The sequence below is a fragment of the Rhopalosiphum padi genome, chromosome 1, assembly GCF_020882245.1.
Source record: "Rhopalosiphum padi isolate XX-2018 chromosome 1, ASM2088224v1, whole genome shotgun sequence".
Lineage (NCBI taxonomy): Eukaryota > Metazoa > Arthropoda > Insecta > Hemiptera > Aphididae > Rhopalosiphum > Rhopalosiphum padi.
In genome coordinates, this window is record NC_083597.1 from 63,211,625 (window position 1) to 63,223,215 (window position 11,591).

General features: G+C 29.7%; 1 long non-coding RNA gene across 2 annotated transcripts; it reads right to left on the minus strand.

Annotated features, from left to right (window-relative positions):
• Positions 1–988: 988 nt before the first annotated feature.
• Positions 989–11,290, minus strand: LOC132918387 (uncharacterized). 2 transcript variants are annotated; one of them, XR_009660482.1, is made up of 6 exons: positions 10,874–11,290; positions 10,413–10,504; positions 8,685–8,769; positions 4,134–4,991; positions 1,973–2,037; positions 989–1,911 (listed from the first exon to the last, which is right to left on the minus strand). It is a non-coding gene; the product is annotated as an uncharacterized LOC132918387 (long non-coding RNA). The 2 variants fall into 2 exon arrangements; XR_009660483.1 differs by lacking the exon at positions 10,413–10,504.
• Between the last annotated feature and the right edge of the window lie 301 nt (positions 11,291–11,591).

Sequence of the window (11,591 nt, forward strand, 5' to 3'; positions counted from 1 at the left end):
TAATACAAAAAACAATGTTCAAAATATGTATGGATATAGGTAAGTTCTTCTATAACATTAAAAAATATACAAATTTGAATTACTAATATTTGTTTAACAAATATAGGAAGACAGTTTAAAAATATTTTGGTCTAGCCTTTTACAAATGTCTAGTTTGGCCTATGATCGTTTGTAAATTGTCTATAATATATTGTATACTTCGATACGCGTACATAGAGTGTGCGTAAATTATATTGATACAATACAAGTAATATTATACTCTTCCGACGAAACGACCGAAATAATCACAATATCACATTATTATTGACACGTTAAGTATCCTATACACATACTTCGGCGAAATTGTTACAATAATGTATGATAATTATTATAATACGTACAAGCGAAATTGGTATAGAACGCAGTTTAAAATACACGGTCGACCTGTTCACGGCGTCCAAACAAAGGGCGTATTACGCGGCCGCGGAACCGTTCTCAGACGCGAAACAGCGAAGGGAAGTGGCAATGCTTATACCGCGTGTACAATCATGTACAACCACGGGATATAGGTACATGTTGGTAGTTTAGAGAGGGTCGAGTACTCGAGTGCCGTTCGGATATCGTTATCATCAGGTAAACCTACGCTCACGTAACCTGCGCGTAGATAGCACTAGAAAAAAAATATGTAGTCAAATACCAATATAAAACTTTATGTTATTTACACGTTTGTATAGTATTATTTTATACATGGGGGTTGAGGGAGGGGAGCTAGGTTAAAATTATCCTTTACATTGTAAAGTTTACGACATGGAATATATTATATAATATAAATGTCCAACATACGTATTTTATCTTTAAATTATTAGTAATAAATATTAAATAGTATTTTACACAAAGATAGTATTGATATGATATAAATTATAACATTTATATATGTATACATACGATTATAAATACAACATATGTTATTCACACTTTTTTTAATTAACATAATGTAATTACTATAATAACGACCATTCACCAAACAATATTTCTGTCTATAGTACTGTATGTCTGTATGCGGTAACCATGCTGTGTATGTAACTCATCTCAGTTCGGTATAATTCAATTGAAACAAAAACATATAGAATCCGTTCATATCTATATACACTTTGCACAGTGCACAAGTCAATGTGACGTCGTATAATGTTTACTTATTTAAATTAATAGATAGAAATCACAATTGTGAAGTACACAAATTACATTTTTAAATGCTGGCACTTAAATCCGGTAAAAAGAAATATAACAAGTTGTTATTAGTATAATAGACATTAATGACAAGAATATTGTTTAATTAACGATAGATTTAGATATGAGAAAAATATAAGTAGTGTAAAACAACGGAGAGGTTCATAAAATGATTAGCAACTTCAGAAATATGGAATGAAACAGATAGTCTCGTCTTATAATACATGGAATAAAAGACTAAAAAAGTCGGAGAGTCAGTTTTATCGTTCAAGAGCTTATTAAATGCATTTATATTCGATGTACATATTTGTACATATTAAATAGAAATCAAACCTAACCTCGAGAATAGCAAGTTTTTACAAAAGGTAATGATTTTAAAGGATAATAAAACTCGAAATATTTTACAACTTGTTTAATTAGTTTCAAGTGCAGCAAGAAATTTTATTGTACATGTTGGGAAATAGTGTGAATTAGAAAGACTGCAAAGTGGTATACTAAACGATTTGGAATATTATAATTAGAGAACGGATTTAAATAGTCTAAATAACAAGAAAAATGACTTAATTTTTAATGCTTTAAAAAAAAGCTCTTAAAATTATTTTGAATATTGAAAAAAATTGTTTAATTATATAAATTTGTATTCTTAGTTTTATTAATTTATCGTATTATTTTCATCATCTTCTAGTTCTTCTTTCTTCTTTTACTCTGAAAATTATTTCCAAAAAATGAATATGCAATTTAGATAGATACATTTGTTAACTTTTACCTTGTGTTTCATAATAGCACTGTATAATCAGCAGCTGCTTAATTTTTATCAAAATTTATCAATTCCTATATAAAAATGATTTAAAATCATAAATAATGCACTAGAAATGTCAAAAAATGTTAAATAGAAATTATATTTTTTAATTCCTAGATGTATGAAATGAACTTTGTGCTTGGAAAGCAATGTTTTCGGAAAATAATGCATTTTGCATTTAAATCCGTTTCCTAATTATGATAAATGGGTCTACAATAAATTCAGGACAGCTCTTATTACTTATTGTACCTAATGAAAAGTGAAACAAAAGTATTGAGTAATAATTGGTTAAAGTTATCCCCTTCACCTAAAAAAAGATAATATCTAATCAAACTAATAACAAGTAATAACAGTGTAAGTTATAAACTATATTATATTTATATAGTGTACACAGTACACACTAAGCCTTTTTTTCTAAATTGTGTTCAATTATTGTTTCTCGCAATAAAACACTATTCGAGAATTATGTATTATTGTATATATTATTTAATATAATAGGTACATTCCGTTTTCGGTTATTCGCTTCGCGTCGGTTCGACGGAGGACGCAGCTGTCTCGTATGTGACGTTAACGGTTTTTAATGATTCCCCGTCGTCGGATAACGCTGCTGCAAGAGAACTCGGCTGTATTACTAATATTATTGTTACCGTATTGTATCGATCGATATATATATATATATATATATATATATAGCTGTGGAATATGTTGGTCGAATAATAATTGTGTGCCTCAGCTATATAGTATAGATATATAAATATATAATACATACTATAGGCAATGTATCTGGGGAAAAATATTATTATACATATATGTATTAAAATCGAATAAAGTACGAATTTCAGACAAGTATACGCCGCAGAGCGATTGATTAGGCGTGTTTCGGATGCGTTAAACAAAAAAAAAAAAAAAAAAACCGAAACGAAAAAAAATATAAAACCTCTATACAGTTTTCGGCCATTGAAACGTTCGAAATTGTTTTTATTATGCATGCAACGTAGGTATATACACATTAGCGAGGCGAGTGTATGGAGTAGGTACGATATTATGTAGAATGATGCGGAAGAGGTGGAAAGGGGCAGGACTAACGGGTGGTGGTGGCAGTGGCGGTGGATCGGGTTAAAAGGCCGGGGATGAGACCGGACGCACATAAAAAAAAAAAAACAAAAAACAAAACTAAAAACTAAAAAGCCTCCCGGGTATTCGACCCGGCGAATATCCATGGCAACGAGCAGATTTTTTTTTAACCACTCCTTTTGACCGACGATCCCGAACGCATACATACCATATATAATACCGCCGCCGCTGCCGGTTCGGCGTACACACACTTTTCCCAAAAAAAGTCGCTTAAACACTACTGACGTTCCATTAAAACGAGAACTGTAGAATATACGTATACACTCGTAATAATAATAATAATAATAATATATAGATACGGGTGAAAAAAAATAAAATAAAAAACGACGGAAATAAAATCGAATATATAGAACTATACAATATACATATAAATATGCGTGTGTGTGTTATAAAAACGGTAAGAGGGGTGAATGAACGATGACGGGAGAGGGGTATGAGAGTTAGCTTTTGATTATACTCACAAAGTCACAAGCGCGGGTGCAAATAAAATATTACCTACATATATATATATACACGCACAGACTAGTCGATAGATTTTTTTTTAATACCATCTGCACACGTTTACATCGGGCGTGTTGTTTCCGATGACAAAGTGAAGAAAAAATTGTGTTTGTGATGGAAAAAAAACGAATTAAACGTATAATAACAACGGATGTAATATTTGTTACCTATATAGTATACATCATAGAGTAACAGCTATTTGTGACACGAATATACCGTTTTATAGTTTATAACTTTTGAGGAACGTTTACAATTGTTACTAAAAAAAAATATGCGAATCGGGAGTAAAATAAATGTTTTTACAACACCGGAACAGAAACCATAAATGTATTATAAATTATAAACTAGAACCACTATAAGATTAAAATGTAACCGCTGAGTCCTATATTATAGTTATGTGGCTTTGATAGAAGTTACTAACTGTTGTATAGTTGATAATATCAACGAAGAAACATTAAGTATAGATATTTTTATATAATTCATAATAATTCACCTGCTTATTGTACGTTCAACAATCTTTTTGTAACTATCTTCGTGCATAGGTATAGGTAATGTCGTCAGTTCCGCAATACGGTGAATTGCAGTAGTATAAAATATACAATAAGTGTCAACAACTAAAGCTCGCACAGCTCATCAATCAGCTCAATACTATAATATTATGTTAATAGTATATTTTATAATTACTTTATTCGATTACAACTATAATTTCCTGTAGCGCGTCACAACTACTACACCACCTACCGGTACAGATATAATAATATAATGTAACGGCACGCGCGATTGCCGTCTCGATTTCGAATAAATTGCTCGTCATTGGCGGCCAATTATTATATTATCATTATTTTTATTATTATTATTACGAAGAAACTTGCCGCCGGATATAAGGTTTGCTTGAGATGACACAATATATATATATATATACGAGTACAACGCCAACCGCTCTAACCGTCGTACACATATTATTATGTACACAAGACGATCGCATCCCTTTCATGGCCTCGGCGCGGCAATCCACCTGGCTGGACACGCGCCCACTATCTTAATACGCGTTTTGTGTACAGTCTGAGCAATAAGAACACGCGCGTGCAACCGTTCCCGCGTGTCACGGTCCGGATGATCTGATGTACGTTAGACGTGTGCCGACGACCAGCAGCCGTCACAGACGCCGAGCACACAAAAGACGTTTCGCGGTCTTACGATCTCCGGCCCTGGCGCACGACCGGGGTGAATCCGTTTTTCCCCTACCCCTCCGGCGACGTTAACAATTATAATTATTATTACCGTTCCGATGGCGCGAACGCAGGAAGTGTATAACGTACTGCTGCTGCTGCTGCTGCTGTTTCTGCCGCTGCTGTGCACAACAAAATAATACAATATGAATAAGAATGAAATTACTGCAAATGACTTATTAGTTAATATATGCGTATAATTATTTTAAAGTATAACATATTATAATATAATACCAGCACAAGTATGAGCAGCCAACGAAATACACGACGAAATACGTGTATAATCGTACTTTTACTACTAAAAATAAGTTTTGATGGATCTCATAAGCCACAACTACAGGTAATCAATTATGTCACTGCGCAGATATTTCAAATAATAACGTTTTGATTTTAGTAAAATGTACAAATATATATATATATATTTATATGTGTATGTGTATTGTATATTATTATTATACTGTTCAGAGGTAAGTACTGCAATAATTGATAATGATGGAGGAAATATACTTATTTTTATTAACGACTTTGGCGCGGTCGTATACTCTACAGAGTACTTAATAATAATATGCCAGGCACGCGTATTACGCGCTTCAGACCGTGTAAAGTAACACGTCTATATTATTATATCTACTGATGAAGGTATAGGTGCAACGTACAATTACAACAGAGTAATCCACTATATACGACGATACGATATCGTATAATAGATACGTAGTCATATTAATTATTATGTTATAATAACGATGGCTAGGCGTACGCAAAACTATAAAATTATCTTCGATAGAGTCACGAAATATAAAATTTCTATCGGTACGTTTCATTATTACTATTCTGTAACTATTATGGGCTTTGTTTATTACTATTTTAGTGTTGAGACTACTTTACAAACGGTATTAAACATTTGTTTAAAATGTGCCACGTGACGTTGTTTTAGGCTACAGGGACATACTTACACTATTTTCTAGAGATGAACCTTTTTTAATATTAATTAAATATAATATATAAAAGCTAATAAAATTAAATAAGTAACTTTATTCAATGTCATAGGATTATTTTACAATATAGCTCAAAAAATATAATCAAATAAATTGTTATTATTATTTTCTAAATAAATCGCATTTAATTTTATCGATTAAAAATTAAAAATAAGCTCTGAGGAGCGATTGTCACCCCCATCCCTATCCAGCGTCATTTAGTGATATGTTTGAGTGTACATTTGTAGCAACGAAAAGTATATTTTGAAGAAATAAATAGGAAAGTAATTTAAAAAATAAAATATAACTGTGTATATACACTAAGTTATCGTCATGTTATTACCATTGAGTATAAGTAACCGAATCGAAGCAGACTGCGATACACGCCCGTAAGTGTATCAGATTGTATAAAATATATCGAAACTGTTTTCGTGTGGTGTAGGGTGATATATTATTATATAATGGAACCTTGAAATGGACACTTTGTACATTATTAGTCGGTAGTGCACGCACGTCAACGAAAACAGGTGTTGAAAAATCGTAACTATAGAAATAATTGTCTTTCTAAAAAATAAAAATAAATGATCATGTCGTTTTCGAAATGTATAGGTATAATATGAAAAAATTAAAAACCAACGACAAATGCGAGAATCAGGCAGTTTTAAATCACAAATTTTCACAAACGCCTTCGTTACCGCCAATCTTTAAAATAACTAATTAACTAATGATGTTTCCTTTAAAAAAAAAAATGTGGTTGCACATTAGTATAGTACTTCAGGGATTTTAAATGTTTAATAAGTTTTAATAATACGGTTGTAGAAATTATTCTTCGTAATTGTCTCTATATTCCGATAAAGGTAATTTATAATATAATTTTAGTATAATGATATAGGTAATGTAGTGTAAATATTTGATCTGTACTATGAGTACGTAATACCAAGTATTGACAGAGTAAAAAATTATTTTTTTCTGAGTTGCTAAAACTATAATTTTAATGTATAAACAATTTCGTTAAATATTATAAAAGATCATTTAAAATTAAAATGAGAAGATTTTTGTAGTATGAACAATATATTAAACAAATTCACTAAATATTTCATGAAATATTAGAGCTAGAAAATAAAAAAAAACAACAAAAATCAGTACACGTAGAAAATAAACGAAACGGATTAAAATACTAAAGACAAACGATGTAAACGCTGTATATTTACAAATTTAAATTAATTTAGATTGTTATAATATTTTATAAATATTAAAAATCGTCAAAATAAAGATTTTTTAATTATTAAGAAATCCGAAATGAGAGATGCGCAAATATATTCATAATGTTAGAAATAGGTTCAAAGTTAAAGTTATATACCACCGTTGTACATGTTTACCTAATAATTTATACCTTTATATTAATAGGTTTGGTATAGTATTATTATCTTTTAGTCACGTAAACCAATAACAGAAGCTAAATTGAAAAGAATTATATTATCGGAAGTGCGTATAATCAACCAAATATTAATCCGTATTTTCATAAATGGATATTATTATAATCTTGGATAATTTTTGAAAACACGTGATTCTATCAATCACAGCTTATGTCCGTGGTTGAATTAATTGAAAAATAAAAACTAACGACATTTTCGCCAAAATTAAATAAATAAATTTAACGCGTAGAGCTGGTAATCTACTTGGATCGCGAAAAATAATATATAATTATGTGTATAGGTTTACCTAAAAATCGATATATGTGTGTATCTATAACACAATAATAATATTATATTAATTGCGGAAATATCGCGATTTATTGCCACGTTTTGATTAATGTTTTGTAGAACTACTGCCGTTTGCGCACATGTTTTATACAGAATATATTATACGCAAAATTACATACATGCTTGACATGGCCTAAGATCAGATAATCACTTGGTTTTTTTTTTGACGAATTTTATAATTTTATTCTAAAAAATAGGTTATATCCATCACTAGTTTAAATGAAAATTTAATTTTTAAATGTCCTAAACGTTGTTTTCATGCACCATAAAAAAAAATTTTCAGTCTAAATCAAGGAAATAATGTCTACGTGAAAGATTGATGTTTGTGGTTTGCGGCTTTGTGAGATATGAAATTTATATAATTATTATCAGGTGAGACATTTTAAATATTTTACCCAAAACCAAAAAAAATGCTTATCCATCGCTATACCTGAGATCGTAACGAGATTTCGATTGATTATTCACGTAGGAATGAGGGAAACGCTTTTATTGTTCGAATGCAACACAATAACGGTAAAACACGAAAAACTACATTAAGGAAAATAAAAATGATATACGGCGGCGGCAGCATTATTATTGTATGTTATTTATCGCAAGATCTGCAGCACACGAGGACACCTGTGACCTTATTACTTGGTTATATGTATGTATGTTTTTTGTTTGGTGCTTTTTTTCGGGGGGTTTTGCATGTGAACATCGGAAGTGGACATTATGTGCATATGACGCGCGTGTGTGAGTGTTTGTGTCTCTCGTACACACTAATTTATATGTATAGGAGGAACCGACACGCGATTTCCAACAGGAAAGGACATTAAGTTTCCACTAACACGGAGATCATTATCGCGACTTCGGCTCGGTCAGTGTGTATATCGTGTATAATAGTAGCTAGTATAATAATAATAACAACAAATCATAATGGAAACTATATAGGCGATATCATGTGTACGTACTTAAAACGCATGTGTGTGTGTGTGTGTGTGTGCTTATATATCGTGCAGACGAAATATTATCGAAACGATATCACGAAAAAACAAAAATATATGTATATATTATTAATTTAGGTATATAGTGTACTTACTGCGGTTCGATATGTCATGTCCGGAGCTATGTTCTGCAGGCGGTGTTGGTGCCACGACGGACTTTCTGTATAATACTGCTGAAGTCTATAATCAAGGAATATTACTATGATATAATAATATTATATTATAATATTGTAGTGTAGTGTAAACTGTATTGGTTTTCCTGTCTGTGTTTGCCCACACCGCGGATAACGTTTTTTTTTCTGATTATTATTTTTGAAATATTATGTTTCTGAAAAATCTTCTATGAATCTATATAGTATTTTTTTTTTTTTTTTTAAAGAGTCTTACAAATCTAAAATGGCCTATTCGAATGTATTTTACATAACTTTTAATGAGTTGAATATTATTAAAATTCATATGGTAATACTTTTTAAAGATTAGGTGAGACACTATCATCTGTATCAGAGAAAACTATAAAACTTCTATTACAACCTATTGTTGTTATACTAGGAAATAATACGAATTGGTATTATTTAGTTCATAAGTAAAACCATAAAATATTTACTATAGGACAGGCTAATAAGATGAAAAAATGTTTAAGTTTGTTAATAATATATTATCTTATATAATATCAGTATATACGTATTTTTGAATATTTACAATAGTTTTAGATAATTTCTGTTCAATAAATGGATAATATTGCCATGATAGTTGAAGTTAAGATATGAAGTTTTAAATGTTTATTAATATAATATTAGCTTCAACACTAAACTAATAATTAATTATGTTTAAGTATTAAAATGTTGATGATATTATATAAACGCAAATAGGTATTTTTTCAGTTCATTTTAACACGAAAAACATAATTTTATATAATAATAGTATGTCGATTATACGTATTTTTACAGAATTTATCGATAAAAAATAGAAATTAAGAAACAATCGTACATGGTACCTATTACGAATACCTACCTAAATTTTATAATTACAGAATAATATGTGTTTAAATAAAATAAAAACACAACACGAAATGGAAATGTTAAACGATTTATATATATGATGTTTTTGTTCATAATCGTTTACGACATTTTTTATTGTTGTGTTAAATGCAAAATTTGTTTTTGTAAAAATTCTATCGTACTAATTTTTTATGAATAATAGAAATATAAACTGTATAAGTTTAAATAAATAAATTGTTTTGTTTAACTGTAAATTGAAAAACTCAAAATATAATTTAATGTAATGGATTCACGTATTAAAATAATCGAGTTAGTAAAGTTATAGGATTTAAAACATTTTTAATTGTAAATTTACTATAATATATAAATTATAGGTAATTAAAAAAAAAAACAAAAAATGTTAACTTAAATTATGCGTATATTAAATACACATGAATACCAGAATATATAATATATTTTGTTTCAAAGAATATTCCACTATAGGTTTTTTTTTTTTATAGTTTATTGTAAATAATAATAAAAAAAAATGATTGAAGAGCATATGCAGTAAAAAAAATGTTTTAAATACATAGACCCGATCGTGATTAAAGTTAAATTTGAACGTTAATTATTTTTATAATAATGTATGTACGCTCTATCGTATATATTTAGGTTTGTGCACTCGGCCGAGAGAACGTATTAATTAAAAATTGCCATAAAATACTATATGGCCCTGGGCAAATTTTAAAAACGATGTGCTCGTTTTTTTTTTTATTTCTGTCCGTCCACGTAAACGGGAATAAAATCTGTCTGATAGGAAAACCGAATAAAATCAATAATACATACTCGAAGGGGGAGTGGGGAAACCCCGTAACACCCCGAACGTTTCAGTCTCGCGCATCACTTACCGGTCACGGTATGCAGAGTAGTTGATAAAGCTACAAAAAAAAAGCATACATTAAATATTATTTTATTATTACGATGCAGAACTCTTTGTTTTATTTTTGTGGAAAACATTTAATTTATCAGAAATATTTTGGATTTCAGAAAAAAAAAATAGTTTTATAATTTAAATTTGCTTAGTATTTTTAATAATGTTACTACACCATTATTGAAAAAAAAAACCGATTTTTTTAGTAAATTTCACGAATTATCTGCAAAAAATTAATAAATGACAATTTATCTTAAAATTATCAAAAAATTGTTGACCATTGAACTATTATATTTGTAAGACTTTATTTTGTATAAGGACGTTTAGAAGATAAGTTGGTATCAGTTTGCTATTTAAGTACAGTTTGATCACCTACCAAGCTTTAACTTAAGTCTTAAGTAATAAACTGCTGTTTAAATATTCAATAATAATAATATTATTATCTTCAAAGAAATATTCGTCTTAAGAAACGTTGAGTTAAACTTAAAACTTATAAATAATAAATATAGTTTTGTTTTTGCTAAAACCACAGTATATTATAATGTAGTGAATTGCTTAAGTACTTCGAACGACGAAGAAATGTATTTTGTAATCACAAACGCAAAAATTAAGCGAAAAAAACATCGACAAAAATCATTTGAAAAAATACACGACAACGTTAAACACTTAATAATAATAATAAATAATAAATGTAGACACGAACAACACTATACTAAAGTATACGGAACGTACTCATCCGCGGATGAGGTGCTGCAGCAGACTGCAATATTATAAATATTTATTATTAACATGATCCCAGTCATCTCGATCGCGGTTACAATGACCAGGTTATAGGTATATTAGGTGCTCGTATACGATGCTGTACGTGATTCGGCACTGGCGGGCGGAGAAGACGACACGACTGTGAGAAAATCGTTTGTGTCGAGGTGCTGTTGCAGGTCTCTGCAGAAAACGAACAATAATAAAACAACGGTGCTGCAACAGCAGCAGCGATTTATTGTAATAGGTATATTATTATAATAATACGGATAAATAATAATATTATAACACTATGAAAATCGTCCGCTCTCCCGTCACCGTACACAATAATAATA